Source organism: Lissotriton helveticus, chromosome 12 (assembly GCF_964261635.1).
Source record: "Lissotriton helveticus chromosome 12, aLisHel1.1, whole genome shotgun sequence".
Taxonomy (NCBI): domain Eukaryota; kingdom Metazoa; phylum Chordata; class Amphibia; order Caudata; family Salamandridae; genus Lissotriton; species Lissotriton helveticus.
The window spans coordinates 857,946,138-857,966,012 of NC_136073.1; the positions used below are offsets into that span (position 1 = coordinate 857,946,138).

Below are 19,875 nucleotides of genomic sequence, written 5' to 3' on the forward strand. Positions count from 1 at the left end.
TTTTCATGTCAATAACTCTTATTAAACCTTAAATAAACGTGGATTTATCGGTTAAATGAGTAAAATGGGAAAAAAATACAAAAAAGTCAGATATTTTGCTCTTTCTGCCACACTTCTGACTCCGCTCACTGACCCAATCCACTGGTTATTCCCCCTCTTTGATGCTCCGCCCACAGTTCCCCTACTTTTTTTCCCCCAGCACTTATTTTTCTGCATCATCTATTTGGTGAGTCCAAGAAGGGGGAAACATATCGGAAAATAGGGTAAGAGAAGGACGGCAAACCCGTCACAAAGGGAGAAAGCAGCAACCTGCAAGAGTGAGAAAAAGGGTCAGGGAGTGTCTGTAGAGGTTTAAAGACTACAGCTTTGGTATTTAGCATGCCGATGTTTAACTGCACTGGCCGCTTGCTTCTGTGTACAGCTTGGGGTACTGGCACTCTTTCTGTCACAAATTAAGCACTGCCAGGGTGTGGTGGGGCAGCATACCAGATGAGTCCTGCAGTAATTTTAGACCAGGTTGGTTGGTAGAATCGGAAGTTGGTGTGGGCTGCAGTAGCATGTCAGGGAGTGTTTGCATGCAGGAAGACGCTGCAGTAGCTGTAGATTGACATGTCATGGAAATATAGCAGTGGGTAAACCCTGGAATGCCAGGCGGGGTTTGACATTGAACAGTGTGCTACCCTTGTGCCCTCGTTGCCATGAGTTAGTATGTCACCAATGGGCTGCAGTGGATGCAGGTCAGCATGCTATCAAAAGGTTGTGACACAGGTGAGCATGTCTCCGAAGCACCGTGGTGTACTCAGGTCAGGGTGCCGCCAAAGGGCTGCGGTCGATGCTGGCCAGCATGCCATCAAAGGGTTGTGGTGGACTTGGGTTGCATGCCCCAGTAGGCCCAGTAGGGCCGCAGTGGATTGTACTACTGAATATCAACTCTCACAGTAGCGAGGAATACTAATATGGAGGACAGTACAGAAATGCATGTGTATGTGTATATATATATATATATATATATATATATATATATATATTGACACCAACCAAACTTCACCATCAAAGAAGGCGCTGACTCCGTGTATCTTAGTTCAAGGGTTTTTATTTCTTACATCAGCTTCTGCTCAGACGCGTTTCGGCGGCTACTCCCGCCTTGCTCACTAACATCTGACCCTTGCAAGTTGCGCTATATATACACATGTTACATACTCACATGAGTCATAATTAACATCACTAATTGGCATTGGTTTGTTACCATGGTGACTTGGGTTACACCCACATGTATACGTGACCAATCACATGAATTCAACATTTATAGCGAAAGCATCAATTACCAAATGTCACATTAATTTATACGTTTTCTAAACATTACCATCATGTTTTAGAATTGCTCGGATTTCGAACGCATCATAATACTTTAAATACCACACTTAGTTATTTTGTATCGTTTGCATTGGTGAGCCCTGTGTTGTATAAATTGCATTACCCACATGTTAAAGTGTTAGCCATTACACCCTACGTAATCTTATTACGTTTACGTCATTGCTGTTCGGGCGTATCTGTGAAAAGGGTGTGTCACTCTCAAGGCCGGGATTGGTTTACAAAGTGAGTTTCTACAAAAAGGCTCGGTTTCACCGGTAATCGGTTTGCTGGCCTAGTGGCAGAGTCAGAACATGTTACTGTGTTAACAGTCCCTCCTCGTGTAGCCGGTAAGTGAAGAGTGTGTTTGTCAGCGTTCACTTCCTATTTTTGAGACACACACCCGCTTACAACACATATGGAAGTTAAATACCGCGCAAGTGCGCAACAACTCTCTTTGTGTTGAATGCAAACCCTCATATGTTGTGGGTAGATCATTGTTACAGTATACGGGGACTATGTATAATCATATAGTGATTGGTGTGGTTTTTTGGTATAGACTCCATGTGAATATTTATTTACAGTGATGGCGCAATCTGGGTCGTTGTTATAAGGTACTTGGGTAAAGTAGAGGTAGGCTGCTCTAAATGTGCACACTTAGGGCTTCGTCTGCGTTCAGCCCTGAGGGGATCTTGGAATTCAGTAAGATAATGTATCTGGATTCCAGGCGGCGTAACGCAAGCTTGCGGTTACCGCCCCTTACATTCCTTGGGATGCTGTCTATGACAAAATATGTCAAACCTTTGGCGTCTCCTCCATGTGTCTCATGGATATGTCTTGCTACTGGGTAGGCTGGGTCCTTATTTGTGATAGCCCTCAGGTGTTGCAAAATTCTTACATGCACTGGGTGGATAGTCGACCCTACATATTGTTTACCACATACACATGCAAGCACGTAAACGGCATATTCCGTTTTGCATGTGTAGTGTTCTCTGATGGAATAGGGCTGCTTACGGAAGGGTACAGTAATGCTCGTTGTGTTTTTCCCGTGAGTGCAGGCTTTGCATTTTGTACATTTTTTGAAACCTTTTTGTGACTGAAACCAGTTTTTCTGTTTTTGTATCGCTGGAGCATTGTGAACCAATTGTTGACGCATAGATCTGGCTTTCCTGAAAGATACTAGTGGTTTATCACCCATTATCTTGCCTATGGTTGCGTCATTACGGATCAATGGCCAGTGCCTTCTAAGTATTTTTCGAAGGTTAGCGTGGTGGCGATTGAAACCCGTAATTAACCTTGGGGGTTGCCTCTCCTGTGCTCGGGCTCCAGACTCTGTCACATCTGGGAATAGTAACTCCTGTCTGTTTTTAGCGCTGCATTTTACTTCCGCTGTTTTGCATGTTTTGTCAGTGTATCCCCTGTGTTTTAATCTCGTAAAGAGATTCGTTTTTGCTTCTGATAACCCTTCATTAGTGCTGCAGTTGCGTGTCATCCTGAGGCATTCTGCGTATGGGATAGACTGTTTGAGTGGTGTTGGGTGGAAACTATTGGCGTGGAGGATTGCGTTGCCCGCAGTTGGCTTCCTATAGGTGCGTGTTTGTACTTTGTCATTCTCTACAAATAGTTCTACATCCAAAAATTGTATGCTCTCCCTGTTTGCATTGCAAGTAAACTTGAGATTCAACGAGTTTTCATTTAGCTGTTCTGTAAAACTTTTCGCACTCTCCTCACTGCCCTCCCACAAAATAAAAATGTCGTCAATAAAGCGCTTGTAAATAACAACATTTTGGTTCATTGTTTCTCCATGCAGCGTCATAAGCACCTGCTCCTCCCACCAGCCCATATGCAGATTCGCATAGCTGGGGGAGAAGCAAGTGCCCATCGCTGAACCTTGGATTTGTTTATAAAACAGTCTATCAAATATAAAGGTGTTGTTTGTAAGGCACCACTCAGCCATCTCCAGCAGCATTTTGGTATGTTCATATTGGTTGATAGGTCTTTTTCCCAAGAAATGTTTTATGGCATTCAGACCGTCCTTATGCCTAATGCTCGTGTATAGGGCCTGGACATCTAGTGTCAAGAATATATAGTTCTCTTTCCACTTGATATCATAGATTTTCTCAGGAAGTCTCCTGTGTCCTTTATATATGCTGGTAGTTTTTTGACCTCGGGTTGAAGAAAATGATCGATGAACACACTTGTATATATATATATATATTTTTTTTACAGGGAGGTCAGCATGCTGCTGAAAACCTTCAGTGGTCACTGGTAGATTAGCATGCTGCTGAAAGCCTTCAGTGGTCACAGGGAGGTCAGCATGCTGCTGAGGAGCTCTCGTGGAGGACCGTCAACATGCCACTGAATGGTTCCAGTGGACGATGGTCAGCCTGCCACTGAAGTGCTGAGGTGGACTCGGGCCAGGAGGCCACTGAAGGGCGTCAGTCGCCACGAGTCAGCATGCTATTGTGAAAGATTCCCTCTGCAGGAGCTAGCAAGACATGACTGAATATCTGGCAGCCTGGGTGTGTGTGTGTGTGTGTGTGTGTGTGTGTAAGAGAGAGAAGTCTGTGTGTAAGAGAGAGAGTGAGGTGTATGTATGTGAGAGAGAGAGGTGTGTGAGAGAGGGATAAAGAAGTCGATGTGTGTCTGTGTGTAAGAGAGAGTGAGGTGTGTGTCTGTGTGTATGTGAGAGAGAGGTGTGTGTGGGTTTGTGTGTGCGTGTGAGAGAGAGATATAGAAATCTGTGTGTAAGAGAGAGAGTGCGGTGTGTGTATGCGAGAGAGAGAGAGAGGTGTGTGTGTTTGTGTGTGCATGTCTGTGTGTATATGACAGATTGAGACAAGTGTGTGTGTTAGTGCATGTGTGAATGTGTGTATGCATGAGAGAAAGAGAGAGATAGAGATAGAAGTGTGTGTACGTGTGTTTGTATGTGTGTGTGTGTGTGTGTGAGAGAGAGAAGTCTGTGTGTAAGAGAGAGAGTGAGGTGTGTGTATGTGAGAGAGAGAGGTGGGTGAGTGTGTGAGAGAGAGAGGGAGAGAGAGGGATAGAGAAGTCTGTGTGTGTATGTGTGTAAGAGAGAGAGTGAGGTGTATGTATGTGAGAGAGAAAGGTGTGTGTGTGTGAGAGAGAGGGATAGAGAAGTCTGTGTGTCTCTGTGTGTAAGAGAGAGAGTGAGGTGTATGTATGTGAGAGAGAGAGAGGTGTGTGTGAGAGAGAGGGATAGAGAAGTCAATGTGTGTCTGTGTGTAAGAGAGAGAGTGAAGTGTGTGTCTGTGTGTATGTGAGAGAGAGGTGTGTGTGGGTTTGTGTGTGCGTGTGAGAGATATAGAATTCTGTGGGTTAGAGAGAGTGCGGTGTGTGTATGCGAGAGAGGGGTGTGTGTGTTGTGTGTGCATGTCTGTTTGTATATGACAGAGATTAGGACAAGTGTGTGTGTTAGTGCATGTGGGAATGTGTGTATGCATGAGAGAAAGAGAAAGATAGAGATAGAAGTGTGTGTACGTGTGTTTGTATGTGTGTGTGGGTGTGCGTGCCTGTGTGTGCATGAGAGAGAGAGAGGTGTGTCTGTGCCTGAGTATGTGTTTGTGCACGCGCGCATCTCTGCTGTCGCGGCCCGCGCACACCCCTGGGGCAGTGCTGGCAATGCTGCAGACACGGAGCTCGGCTCGCTGGGCGCGGGCCTCCATCTGCCGAGGGCTTCCCCTGGGTCTCTGAGGCCAGTAAATATTTCCACGCCAGGCCCGGGCTCCTCTTCCCAGTGGCAACATGTTGTCAGATTTACTCTGCCGGAGGGAGTTGTAACCTTGGCAAGTATGGAGATTTTATGGACTCCTGCATTTTCCACTTAGCTGCCTGATTTCTGACTTCGGGGAGGGGGCGCGGGATCTCTGTCAGGGTTTTTAATTGCATGTGTTTCTGTTAAACACAACGAGTAACCCTTCGCGTGCCAGAGATCTACTTCCGCAGTGCTCCGTGCTGCCCCTTAGAGCTGGCGGCGCCGCCAGGAGCCACACGGTGGAAGCAGGGCCGGACTGGGAACTGAAACCGGCCCTGGGAAACTTCTCGGACGGCCCCCTTGGGGTGAGGCGGGGTGCAGCCTAGCTGTTTGCGAGGGCCGGTTTCAGACGATTTTGTTACAGGCGGCCGATATTGCCGACCCCGGTAACAAAAATGGCCCCCAGGGGTCCAAACCTAGCCCACACCTTGATGGCCCACCAGGGAAACGCTCGGTGCCCACTACAGTCAGTCCGGCCCGCGGTGGAAGCCACCGGGCCTTGGGCAGCTTCCCTAAGGCCTGAGGCCTTCGACGGGTGGGGGGAGAGCCCCAGGTCTGAAAGGACCCGTGGCCCTAGAAGGCAGAGCCGAGCCTGCTGGCTCGAGCACCTCAGAGAGAACCAGGAGGCAGTTCCAGCATCAGGCTCAGTGGCGGCCCACAAAGGTAACGCTGTGGGGCGGGGAGGCGGGCTGGGTGGGCGGGTAGTGGAGTCCGACATACGATGGCAGATATTTATTGAATTATTTACGTTCACCTTTGCCGTTGTATGTCGGACTCCACTACCCCCACCCAGCCCCGCCCCTGCCTCGCCTCCCTGCACGTTACCTTTGCGAGCCACCACTGATCAGGTTCCCCCCTTGTTCGACCTAACGCTGTGAAGTCGTGTGGCCGGTCTCGCCTGGCATTTTCTACGGGCTATCAAACTCAGGGCCCAAATATGTGGCTATGTAATTTCTACAGTCACAAGCTTCATTGATGACGATTGGCGTACTCAACCTGTATGCAGGTGCTAGACCCTCTATTCCAATAGGCCTGTGATTATTTTGGATTGTCTACTCAATTTTGATTTTTAATAGCCTTGACGAAGTTCAAGCTACAACTGAACGAAACACGTTGGCTGAATGATGCTATGAACTTGAGTTGATTTAATAAAACTAAAGAGAAAAAAGATCATATTGCCAGATTCATTATCTTTATAATGATGGATAAGAAATGTTAATGGTGCACCATTCCAAACATCCTTCATTCCTCCCTTAGGGGTTCACTCCCCAGCACAGCAGGGAGGACCGGTGCTGGCAGACGCGAGCTCCCCTTTCCAGGCTGTTGGCTCCTCGGATGAGGCAGTGTTTCAGGGTGATCATAGAGAAAGAAAAAGGAAACCACCCCCTTTCCATCTAAATGTATACAATGTTTGACCCTTACTTAAACCACCCCCCCAAAAAGAAAAAAAGAAAACAAATTGCCCAAAGCCGTGCCAAGGCTGCCATGGACCCTCATGCGAGTTAAGGAAAGGGACCCGTACCCCAAGGCTGGGTAGAGAACCCCGACGCCTGGGTGTTGTAAGCCCCTTACGCACACATGGTAAACTAATAAAACTCTCCCAGCTTACTACATTGGTTAGGATCAGAGCTCATTGTACAAACTCTGATCTGCTGTCTCCTTTGCCTGAGCACAGATGCTCAAATGATAATCTACGGAAACAAACTCTTTTCTGTGCTACAACAGAGAGAAAAGAAAACAAGTCCATTAGGAGCATCTCAGCCCTGAGGTGCTGTAAGTTGACTAGAAATGTGTGTGCTGAATCCGGTTGTATCTCGATTCCAAAGTCCAGCCCACCATAGGGAGGAGGGATTGCAATATGCAATTGTAAAGTACAAGATGCATGCTATGCAGATATTTTTATGCACATTTAAACAGGGAGGTACAGCTCTTTGCCTGAAATCACACACATTTTGCTTGTGTTCCAAAGCTGGGATTAAAACCCTTGTCTGCGGTTTCCAAGGTTAAAAGGGGTACATTTGAACCTGCTACTAATAAAAGCTTCTCCTTGAAGTGGGAGGTGGGACTCTTGCTAGCTGCTAGCCCTTCCTTGCTCCACTCCTACCCATAGAAGAAGATGCCTTCTAGTGATTGTCAGAAGGGGTTTGTAAGACTCAGGAAAGTAACATATTTGTTCATATATAGGTTTGAAAGTCAGGGTTCGCTTGTTAAACAGGGATACTAGGGAAGTCTAAACAGACAGATTCAGGGCAGTTATCATATTCCTACTCCCCCCATAAATCATAAAACTCTAGCAGGGGGTGCTGTGTAGTTTAGTTATCCAGACACTTCCCTTTGCTACCTTGCAAACTGCAGAATTGAGGATTTTGCAGCCAACCAATGGTGCCCCCACCTGTCATAGCACATCCATTTTAACTATGCATGGGCGACATTTCCTTTACGCTTATGTAATCTGGCATAATTTCACAATTGTTATGATACGTGAAGTTCCAGAAATTACACCATTACGTATAATTACACCACGTTTGTGGCAAAATGTAAGCTTGGGAGAATGTGAGCAACGCAAACGACCAGGACACGAGTGACTGTTGTTAACGGCACATTTTATTTTGCAATATTTTTTTTCTTAATCGCAAAATGTGCCCTTGCATCCAAAATGGACATGAGGATGCATTTCATTCTAAAATATGGCAGTATATCCAAGTTTTGCATTTCGCATAATTTTGCAGAATTTTTTGTAAGTATGCAAAAGCAAATAATGAAAATGTTGTACAATGCTAATCTTACCTTACATCTCTCTGTAATTCTGAGCAGATAATAAAAACAATAACTCAATGAAAAGTTCTCCCTTCGTGGCTGAAAGTGTAAGAAGCGCTGTTTTATACCGTGAAATATTACCCTGCAGTCGCTTGCTACTGAGCGTCAGTGTAATGTTAATGTTTGTTAATCACCCCTTTGTTTTCTCCTGTCTTGTGATGGCAGGAAAGGAGAGGTGGTCAGAAGAAGCACTTCAGAGATTCAACGGCGGCTCCTCCGCTAAGGCAGAGGAGCGTCGCCCCACTGCTCTCCGAGCAGTTGAAAGAGAAAAAATAAAATGATAATAACGCAGCGTTATTATCATTTTATTTTTTCTACTGCAGTGGCTCAGTTGGGGTGGAGCTGGGCTCCGTGACGCCAGAGACCTGCAGGGGGAGGAGTGGTGAGGACACTCTGTAAGTGCGCATGATGAAAGGGCCGGCCAAAGAGTCATGCGCACTTTACATGTTCTCCACCCAGGCTGCATTGTAGCCTGGGTGGAGAACATGCCCAGGTCCCCAGTCCCCGTCTGACTGCCGAACCAAGACCCTCAGACCATTCACAATGCTGCATTGCAGCCTGGGTGGAGAATATGCCCAGGTCCCCAGTCCCTGTCTGAGTGCCGAACCAAGACCCTCAGACCATTCACAATGCTGCATTGCAGCCTGGGTGGAGAATATGCCCAGGTCCCCAGTCCCTGTCTGAGTGCCGAACCACGACGCTCAGACCAATCACAATGCTGCATTGCAGCCTGGGTGGAGAACATGCCCAGGTCCCCAGTCCCCGTCTGACTGCCGAACAACGGCGCTCAGACCAATCACAACGCTGCATTGCAGCCTGGGTGGAGAACATGCCCAGGTCCCCAGTCCCCATCTGAGTGCCAAACAATGGCGCTCAGACCAATCACAACGCTGCATTGCAGCCTGGTTGAAGAACATGCCCGGGTTCCCAGTCCTCGTCTGAGTGCCGAACCATAGCGCCCAGAACAATCACAACCCTGATTCCAGTGTTGTGATTGGCTATGGGGAGCCTGGGTGCTTCCTGCTGCCGGACTCGAGAAAGATGAAGAGGACCAGGTAGAGGCGGTGGCTGGCACAATTACAGGTTAGTGTGTTTGAAAAAAAAAAAACTCCCCCCCTCTCCCGGCCCCACCACGCCCGTCTGGTAGCACTCGCTGCTGCAGAGATTCCTGGAGACATCCGCCAGTGTCCCAAGAAACGATCAATTACACTGCCACACTTCGCCTTTCGATTGGCCACACATGACTCTGTGTGGTGTCAATACACTACACATTAGCCATGACCTGGAACGTGGTGGCAATATTTGCAGCCCTCAGACATATTCCTGCCGATCCCGACTCACAGAATCATGATCGATAGACATTTGGGATCATTGATCGATTTGCTACTGCAGACATTCCATCAAGTTTTCCAAGTTGTCAGTTAGAGAGAAAACCTCTGATCAGGCTGAATTAGGAGCATTCATAAGTCACTGAGAAGCAAACCTTGGTGAACACCTAAAAACTGGTATGTTTGTGACTATTTATATACAAATGATCTGAAGGGCCTTTCTCACAATGGAAATTGACTTTTATGAAAAGCAGAAGTAGATCCCCTTCCCGGGCTAGAAGGAATGGGTATCCCCTTGTTATGCTTGGGTCTCGTGAGTCCCACAAGACCAGTGTTGACCTGGTCACGTGGCCTTTGCGTGCTTGCCCGCGTGCAGGACTTGGATTCTTGAATGTTGAGGTCTGAAAGAATTGATTGCTGTGACTGACAGGACATGACAGGTGGCTGTTCACGCTCAGTGGGCACACTGGAATACACTACAATTCGGTCATCTGCCACCCTCTCTTGGTTTTTCAGTAACTCTACAACCTTCTTATGCGTGTATCTTTCTTTTGCACTTTTCTGCCACGCTTTCTCTGCTGGGTTGTCTCTCACCTGGACTACCTACTGGAGAGGGCTGTGAGCCTAGCTGGAAATTTATGATTTACATAGATTCAAATGACATGCCCACGAGGATTCGGTAAAAAAGTGTAAAATGTGTAAAGTTTACACCTAAGTCTGTGATGCCCAGATCTGTTAATCTTTTGTGGAATCAGGACCTTTGCTATGTAGAGCCGGAGCCAAGTTCACTTTGTTTCCATTCCTTAATTTGCACAGATTTAAATGGCGCACTCATGAGGATTCAGTGAAACCCTGAACATGCGTCAAGATGTGCAAAGTGTGCAGGTAAGTCTGTTCTACATAGATGTATTTGTGTTTTGGAGAATCAGATATTTTAATATTCAGAGCGGGAGTCCAGTTCTTTTACACGTTGTTTCCATTCCTTCCTTCCTTAAGTGATTAGTGTATAGATTATTTAATTCCAATGGCTAATTAGATAGTTAGGTGCAGGTACCAGGGAGTGTTCTGATCTAGTGATCGGATTTTACTTAGATTTATTTAAAAGGTTTTATATAGCGCAGGCTGGACCCAAGGGTATCAGAGCGCTTTACATCGGTTAATGAGTAGGTATTACAATATAGCAAAGGTACAATGAGGTAGCATTCAAAGATGAGTCTATGGTGCTGGGTTGGTTAGCTTTGACCTGGGGTTGATGGGTTAAGTTGGATTGCATGACTGTGCTTGCTGTTAGTTTTTTTTTATCTCCAGGGTTGACTTGAATGCATTGGTCTGGTTGCACAAGGTTGGGGTTCTTGGATGGGGCTGGGGTTGCTGGCTGATGACGATAGCTGGATAGTGTTGACCTCGTTTGCTTTGGTTGGATTGGCCGAATGGCTTTGAGTCTGGTCAATCGACTGGGACTGCTTAACACTTGATTGGGCTAAATAGGGCCAAACTGAGCATTCGCCAGACCTCAGCAAAGGACCTGAAGAGAGTGGTGTTCAGGCCAGTATGCACAGCGGTCCCACTGCTCACCCGTACCAGCGGTTACTGTAGTAAGACGTTTCCTTACACCTGCGCAGTCATGAGGTGAGCATTCAATTCTGTTCACAATAGGGGTGTGCAGAATTGTTGTAATATGCTTTCATATAATTTTGCAGAATTATGTGCAATTAGGAGAAATCAAAATCTGTAATTTTACATTATATTTTAGCATGAAATGGGTCCTCGCGTCAATTATTGGTGTAAGGATGCGTTTAAACAAAACCACTCAAATAAAAGCCGTTCGCGTTCTGTTGTACTCATGCATCGCTGTCAATGTTTACTATGAATTTGTGCATTCACTCTACATTTTTACTGCAAATGGCACATAATTACGGGAAGTGGTGTAATGACGTCATTTTGGGGATTTCACATGACAAGCGTAACATGATATTCCTGAAAATCCGTAAATTAAGCCAGCGTCATTTTAATATGGCCCCTGTCTGCCTTACAACACCTCTACCTGATAATGAAATGACAGGAAACTAGGGTTATTTTTAGTTTTTTCCACGATGAAGGGTCTTGGTTAGATGAAGTGAGGCAGAATAGTGTTGGATGACCCTGAGTGGTTCTGGGTGAGTCTGTCATTTTTGGGAGTCTGGGTGGTGTTTAGACTGGATGCTGAGTAAGGCCATGGGACTGTATTGGTCTGGATGCTGTAGGCAAGACAGGATACTGTTGGGCTAGGGTGGATGCTCATCGATGCTGCTCTGTTGGTTGTGTATGGCTGCTGTTAGGCGTGGCTGGCTTCTGTTGGACGCGGAAGGATACTATTGGCTGAAGATTGAATGCTTTTGAGTACGGCAGGATGTTGTTGAGCGAGGTTCATTGCTGTTGAATGAGGGTGAGTGTTTTTGTTGGGGTGTATGGCTTTCCTTGAAGTTGGGAGGTACCAGGTGAAGAGAGTTGCTGATGTTGAGTATGTCAAGTTACCTTGAATTGTTTTGCTTAGGCATGGATTTGACTTAAGAGTATCAGGTTCCTCTGGTTGGTGTATAATTGAATGCATGGGGTTGTGTGATTTCACATCCCTGACTTGGCACAGTACTGCACTAAAGTGGCACTCTACAGTGTTTTCTGTGTGGTGTTGTTGTGTGGATGGCGTTGGTTTAGAAAGAATGTAGTTGCTTTTCAGGGTGTTATAGGGTGGATGATGTTGGATTAGAGTGAATGGCGTTGAGTTGCAGGGTGTTGTTGGGTGGATGGTGTTGTTAAGAATGAATGATGTTGCTTTACAGGGTGTTGTTGGGTAGATGGCGTTGGTTTAGATTGAATGGTGTTGTGTTGCGGGGTGTTGTTGAGCAACATATTGGTGTCTGAATAACGTGTATTAGAATTATTTGGATCTAGCTGCAAAATTATTTTGAGCTAAACTAGATTGTGTTATTTTCATTTTGGTTGGTTTGCTTATGCACTGAGTGGATTAAATTAGTCTGAAAGATGACATTCATTCATTTGCCCGAGTTGCTATGTACAGCCGCTGTATGTCATTTTATGGTCTCTGGGGAGCTTTGTTACATAAAGGGTAAAGCATACTAGGAGGTGTAGTTCATATAGTTGGTAAATATAGCTGTGTGGGCTAAATAAGAGTAGCAACAACGCACTGTGTGTCCCCTTCTATGGGATTATATGGTATGTTACTTCCGGATGTATATATTAAATACTATTAATGGTTGAAATTTGCTCTTTCAGGTGATTGGTCGGTAAATTAGGTTGTTTCAAGCCAGAGTTCTAGTTGGTCATTGGTCAGATGGTTCTTCATTTAAACTGCTGGAATTGGTGGATGTGGTTGGGTATTGCTGTGTTTTGCTGGTTGGCCTTTGGTTTGACTGATGTTCAGAGTTCACAGTATTGTTTTGGAAACCCTGTATGTGACCAGGCTGCCATGATTTGGTTTTATTGTGCTCAGCTTGCTTTTTGAGTGAATGCTATTTGTAGAAATGCCTTCAGGGACTTAGACTATCTTGTATAGCGGAATTTCAATGGATGAGACAAAAAAAGCCTGAAACGTATAAAGCTACATTGGAATTGATGAATGGAACAGCCGCAGAGGACATGTTCAAGGTGTTGAAAAGCCGCCTTTTGATTGAGGTGAATAGTTTCAGGTCAAAGTCGAAAATATTAAATTGAGTCAAAATAGACCAACATGGATTCAATGCAAGTGGACAATCTGGGATTTCAGAAACTTTCTTTGGTAGGAGTGAATTGGATAAGAAGCCGCCTTAGCATGTCTTGGAAGGAACCGGCGAAGAGTAGAAAATGCATCAAAGGTGTGGGATACAAAGGAAGTTTATCTCTTCAGAGAACAGCCCTGGATTCCGAGAGCACGCTGGTCTTTAGAAATTAGGGGAAAACTCTGAAATGTCATTGATGGAATGACGGCGAGCGTGCACATGGCCGATAAGAGGGAGCCCATGCGAAACACTGGCGGGTCTTTGCAACTCCAAAGGAAGACTGGGAGAAGAGCAGCCGAACACCAGCCGCCTGGCTTTGAATTGACAAGAATAGACCGCTTAAATCAAAATAAAAGGTTAATGATATCCTGACAACAGTGGAGGCTGCGCTTATTTCCACCCAGCTGCAGCGGAAAATTATTCCTGACTGACAGCCCCCAGGGCTGCGAGACTCGCCGCCTTGGGCTCGCGTATCAAATATGCGCGGAATTGGCCACGGCGTCCACGACAAAATGAGAGGTTGCCGACACATGAAACGATGGTATATCCCGTGGCTTGATTTGAGGTGAAGCCATATTTTAGAGGGTGCTGTGTGTGCCCTCTTCACTTGGATCTCAGTAGTCTTACGTCCAAGGACGGTTGAGTAGGATTTCTTGAGGCACCGTGCTTCAGTTTGATATCAAGTCAGAGTAAAATCCTACTGCAAGTTTTGTCATTGCAACCTGTTGCCCAACAAGAGTCTCCATACTGAGTTCTGCAGTGCCAGAGGAGAAGGAGAGGGCTGGAGGAGGCGTTGAAGAATAATAGGCACCACTAGGGATTTGACGTTGGTAGCGCGTAGACTAAAAGAGAGGTTAATGAACAGAGGCGCAGGCCTCAGCTCTGTTGTTATTGGTCGAGGCAGTGGGGAGAAGATCTGAGGCCTGCCTAGAAGGAAGAGGCGAGAACCGCTTTACCCTTTACCCGGGGTACGCGCGCACTCGCTCAGCGAGCGCTGTGATCTTGCAATATCACTGGAGACAGTAATGGGGAGTTGAGAAGGGCTTGACCAGCTAGAAATAACTGCACTGCCAGACCTCCTGAGGTTGTCAGAATGTGTGAGCAGTGTGAGAGTAGGGTGGAGGGAGATGACTCCCTGTCTGTGGGAGCTGAGAAGAGCAGCTCCGGCTGGCAGTAGGCGAGAGTAGACGTCTTTAGGCACCTACGGGCTGGGAGCAGGGTGGATCTTGGCTTGTGTACCCTGCTTTCATCCAGCGTCCTGCACATGGGCTTTTACCGTGAAATTGGTCCTCATTTTCCTCAGAGAGATGAAAAGCAGAAGTGACCTTTCTTTTTTTTAGAGGAAACCTTAGAAACCTGACAAATTCGCAGTTGTAGCTTCAATTAATTGGGAACATTTTCAAGATGGGAGGAGGGTGGAAGAACGAGTACAGTAGTCAGCAAGATATAGCATTGAAGTATTAAGGCAGGTGGGAGGAATTGGGAGGGCACGCTGCTAAAGTGGTAAAGGTTGGAAATATGAAAAATGAAAAGCCAGATTCGAGATATTGTACACTAACTGTTCGCTTATGGAAGCTATCCTGAATATGTTGTATTTCTGTTCACAAAGTGTAGAAAGATACTCACATAGGAAGAATATATGCCTAATAAAGCTGCACTGCCGTGTCATTCTTTTTTTACTTGGAGCAGGAAAAATAAAAACATACAAATGGAGAAAGAAAGAAGAAGAGAAAGATAGGAAAACAGGGACAGAAAAGAACCTGCAAGAGTGAAATGAATAAATAGAAATTTTAGGGTGAAGGAAGAAAGAAGCAGAAGGTAGAATCAAGACCAGGCAGCCTCGGTATTCATGAGATAAAGAGACATGAAGTGTAGGGTGGTGGAAGAGAGAGGCATGAGGTGGAATCAAGACCAGACAGCCTCTGTATTCATGAGATAAAGAGACAGGAAGTGTAGGGGGTGGAAGAAAGAGGCATGAGGTGGAATCAAGACCAGGCAGCCTCGGTATTCATGAGATAAAGAGACAGGAAGTGAAGGGTGGTGGAAGAAAGAGGCATGAGGTGGAATCAAGACCAGGCTGCCTCGGTATTCATGAGATAAAGAGACAGGAAGTGAAGGGTGGTGGAAGAAAAAGGCATGATGTGGAATCAAGACCAGGCAGCCTCGGTATTCATGAGATAAAGAGACATGAAGTGTAGGGGGTGGAAGAAAGAGGCATGAGGTGGAATCAAGACCAGGCAGCCTCGGTATTCATGAGATAAAGAGACATGAAGTGTAGGGTGGTGGAAGAAAGAGGCATGAGGTGGAATCAAGACCAGGCAGCCTCGGTATTCATGAGATAAAGAGACATGAAGTGTAGGGGGTGGAAGAAAGAGGCATGAGGTGGAATCAAGACCAGGCAGCCTCGGTATTCATGAGATAAAGAGACATGAAGTGTAGGGGGTGGAAGAAAGAGGCATGAGGTGGAATCAAGACCAGGCAGCCTCGGTATTCATGAGATAAAGAGACAGGAAGTGAAGGGTGGTGGAAGAAAGAGGCATGAGGTGGAATCAAGACCAGGCTGCCTCGGTATTCATGAGATAAAGAGACAGGAAGTGAAGGGTGGTGGAAGAAAAAGGCATGATGTGGAATCAAGACCAGGCAGCCTCGGTATTCATGAGATAAAGAGACATGAAGTGTAGGGGGTGGAAGAAAGAGGCATGAGGTGGAATCAAGACCAGGCAGCCTCGGTATTCATGAGATAAAGAGACATGAAGTGTAGGGTGGTGGAAGAAAGAGGCATGAGGTGGAATCAAGACCAGGCAGCCTCGGTATTCATGAGTTAGAGACATGAAGTGTAGGGGTGGAAGAAAGAGGCATGAGGTAGAATCAAGACCAGGCAGCCTCTGTGTTCATGAGATAATGAGACAGTCAGTGTAGGGTGATGGAAGAAAGAGGCATGAGGTGGAATCAAGACCAGGTAGCCTCGGTATTCATGAGATAAAGAGACATGAAGTGTAGGGGGTGGAAGAAAGAGGCATGAGGTGGAATCAAGACCAGGCAGCCTCGGTATTTATGAGATAAAGAGACATGAAGTGTAGGGTGGTAGAAGAAAGAGGCATGAGGTGGAATCAAGACCAGGTAGCCTCGGTATTCATGAGATAAAGAGACAGGAAGTGTAGGGGGTGGAAAAAAGAGGCATGAGGTGGAATCAAGACCAGGCAGCCTCGGTATTCATGAGATAGAGACATGAAGTGTAGGGGGTGGAAGAAAGAGGCATGAGGTGGAATCATGGCCAGGCAGCCTCAGTATTCATGAGATAAAGAGGCAGGAAGTGTAGGGTGGTGGAAGAAAGAGGCATGAGGTGGAATCAAGACCAGGCAGCCTCAGTATTCATGAGATAGAGAGACAGGAAGTGTACGGGGTGGAAGAAAGAGGCATGAGGTGGAATCAAGACCAGGCAGCCTCGGTATTCATGAGATAAAGAGACAAGGAGTGTAGGGGGTGGAGAAAGAGGTAGGAGGCGGAATCAAGACTAGGTAGCATCCGTAATAACGAGATAAAGAGACAGGAAGTGTAGGGTGGTGGAAGAAAGATGCATTAGGTGGAATTGAGAACAGGCAGCCTTGGTAGTCATAGGATAAAGAGACAGGAAGTGTAGGGTGGTTGAAGAAAGAGGCATGAGGTGGAATCAAGACTAGGCAGCCTCGGTATTTCTGAGATAAAGAGACACAAAGAGTAGGGTGTGGAAGAAAGAGGCATGAGGTGGAATCAAGACCAGACAGACTCAGTATTCATGAGTTAGAGACAGGAAGTGTAGGGTTGTGGAAGAAAGAGGAGTTAGTGGAATCAATACTAGGCAGCCTTGGTATTCATGAGATAAAGAGACAGGAAGTGTAGGGGGTGGAAGAAAGAGGCATGAAGTGGAATCAGGAACAGGCAGCCTCGGTATTGGTGAGATAAGGTGACAGGAAGTGTACGGTGGAGGAAGAAAGAGGCATGAGGTTGAATCAAGAGTATGCAGCCTCGGTATTCATGAGATATAGAGACATGAAGTGTAGGGGATGGAAGAAAGAGGCATGAGGTGGAATCAAGACCAGGCAGCCTCGGTATTCATGAGATAGAGACATGAAGTGTAGGGGATGGAAGAAAGAGGCATGAGGTTGAATCAAGACTAGGCAGCCTCTGTGTTCATGAGATAAAAAGACAGGAAGTGGAGGAAAGAGGCAGGAGGTGGAACCAAGACAAGGGCTTACCATGCAGCGGGCCCATAATGCAACTGTGCAGTGACAGGTGTGTGGTTCCTAAATGGGCAATCTGTTTCTCCTAGGGTCTCAGTCTAGATTACACCAATCCAACAACTTCCCCTCATCCTCCCCACTTATCGCTACAGCTGTAACAATTGTACCACTCCTTAACAGAGGTAAATGCAGGTGGGTGCAGATTGTACTCCAACCAGGAATACAGAGGAACCTCTTTGGGTGGCCAAGTGTCACCCGTACCCATTGACTCCTGTCTGTACAACACAACATAGTGTCCCATATCCAGGATTACGCATCCATTCAGCCACCTAATGGCCTCTGTAGGTGTGTGTTTAGGATAGTGGGACCAGGGACTTCTCCCTTCCTCCTTGCTTTGTCCTCTTGGTTGAACACACAGAATCAATTAGACCTTGGTTTCAGCGCCTTCTCTATGAATGCTCTGGGAAAGAAGAATGTTGCAGTGTGGACATGAGTGGCCTGCCGGTCGACATCACAGAAACCAAGATTACCCTCTGTCGGTTTAAGGAAATAAAGGATGAACCACAAAGACTCCCACTCCAGGACCTGTCAAGGCTTCCATCTGGTATGGGAGCAGGATCCAGGCCATGCTTGCCTGACCTCTTCCTAAGGAGTCCGAGAGACAAGTCACCATTGGATCCAGGCTACTCCGTACGTTGAAGGAGCCGTGGATCTGACCGTACAGAACCACCCGCGTGCCTCCTACTGGGCATCAAGGCGGTGCCTGAAGTTTAAGTCTCTGCACTAACTGCAAGCCTCACCTGGACCAAGAGCTTCATCCTGGATTTTAAATCTCAGCCTGGACTTCTAGCTAAAGGAAGCTGCTGGGCTGAATATTAAAAGTGGAAACATCGTACTCATCCAAACTCAACCGCCTGCTGTTAATGAACCCGCTCGCAACGTGGCTGCCATTTTGTGCAAGTATCAGTAAATAAACTGAGCACTTGGGTAGTTTTCACCTGCAGCTGAGCAGGCACCGTTGTACATGTCAGCACCTCATCAATGGTGGAAGACCTTAACACGTCCCAACCTCCCCGCCCTCCGAACGAGTTGCCTCAAGACTCAGCCAAGCATGGCTCTCAGAAAACAAGATCATGCAAACTGTTCAAGAGCCGGTAAGTTGTCGCTGGTTCCTGGAAGGTTTACACAAAAGCGAGAAGTCTGCCCAGGTCTTAAACTGACATTTCTCCAGTATTGGATCTTTCATAGATTCACATGCTTGAATCATTCCCTGTCGTCAAAGTGTAACCCCCACGAAGACGATGGGGAATGATTCAACTATGAAAGAGCCAATACTGGAGAACTGCAGTTACAGGTATGCAACTTATTTTCTTACACTCGTGGACAGGTTAAAAAGTTTCATTATTGTAATGGTCATTGGTGCAAATTTCACAGCAAAATTGCCATGCCAGACTGCGAATTCCAAATCTGTGCAGAATTGCCTGTTTCCGGTGCAATTTATGATCTCTGCCTCCGGGAACCTCTCCTCTTGACAGAAGAATTTTAACAGAGCCCAGGCAACAGAATGGACTGTGTGTAACTCTGCAGAGATACTCCTCCGGGAAAATAAATAAATAAATAAATAAACCTCCATCTTTGTGGCTGACATTATTTAAATCCGGCGGTACAGACATAACATCTCCCTCTATGGCCCCAGAGCCTGGCAGAGCATTTCCTCTCACCGCACACATTGTGGAAGTGCTTCTATGAGCCCCAGAATCCACCACAGCTCTTCTTTCTCTGGGGACACCCTGGCAGAATAGTTTATCTCTCTCCAAGCGACCATGACAGAGCCGCTCCTCTCACTGCCAGGCCAGGTCACTTTTAGGTGTGCTCCCAACTGTAGGGTTCTAGGCCTGGCTGTTTCCTCTGGGAAAGCACCAAGGCTGATTTGTAATTAACTGGACTCTTTGTAGCGAGGGCGAGCAAGGATGGACTGGAGCATTCTCAACTCATCATATTTTTGTTCTGCTCCGATACTGGCATTACCTCTCCCTTCAATGCCCCCACAGCCTGGCAGAGCTTCTCTTTTTTTTTGCCCAGACACTGGCAGTGCTCCGCAGACAGCCAGGATGGATATATTTTTTCAGGATGTGAAATTGAAATGTTAGACGAAAGGAAATGCAAACTGTTATTTTTGTGAGCATTAAGAGACTCAAATATGAAGGCTAAGGGCATAAACATCATTTTGCTCTGGGAGCTGAACATTGTTACCATGCCTGAGCCCAGCTGTGAATTTGGTTAAATGAGAGCCTGTTCGAAAATGTTTGTAGCAATGAGTTCTTGTTGAAATACTTACCAGGTCTGCCAAGAGGTGGAAGTGAACCGAATATAAGGGAAGTCTCATAAGGTAAAGGGAGGGGCGTGGTGGAGAGGAGGGGAGACATCTGAATGATGGAAGGAAAGAAAGTGTGTTCCAAGCACAGGGTAAAGTGGCGGAAACAGGAAGGCAGAGGCTCTACGGAGGCTATTTGTAGGCTTGAGGGAAGTCCAGCATTGAGTTGTGGAAACCATCTTGATATTTACCTGATTGAACAGTACCAGTACATACAATCAGGTTATAAGGGCACTAGATTAGTGTAGTGCCCTTC

The 19,875-nt window shown here is 46.4% G+C and overlaps 1 long non-coding RNA gene across 2 annotated transcripts in view; it reads left to right on the forward strand.

Moving 5' to 3' along the window:
* Positions 1–19,875, forward strand: part of LOC144798606 (uncharacterized) — a 1,317,000-nt gene that overhangs the window by 872,627 nt on the left and 424,498 nt on the right. For both annotated transcript variants that reach the window (XR_013603577.1, XR_013603578.1), the window contains one exon: positions 10,087–10,155. This is a non-coding gene — a long non-coding RNA (uncharacterized LOC144798606). The remainder of the gene's footprint in view (positions 1–10,086; positions 10,156–19,875) is intronic.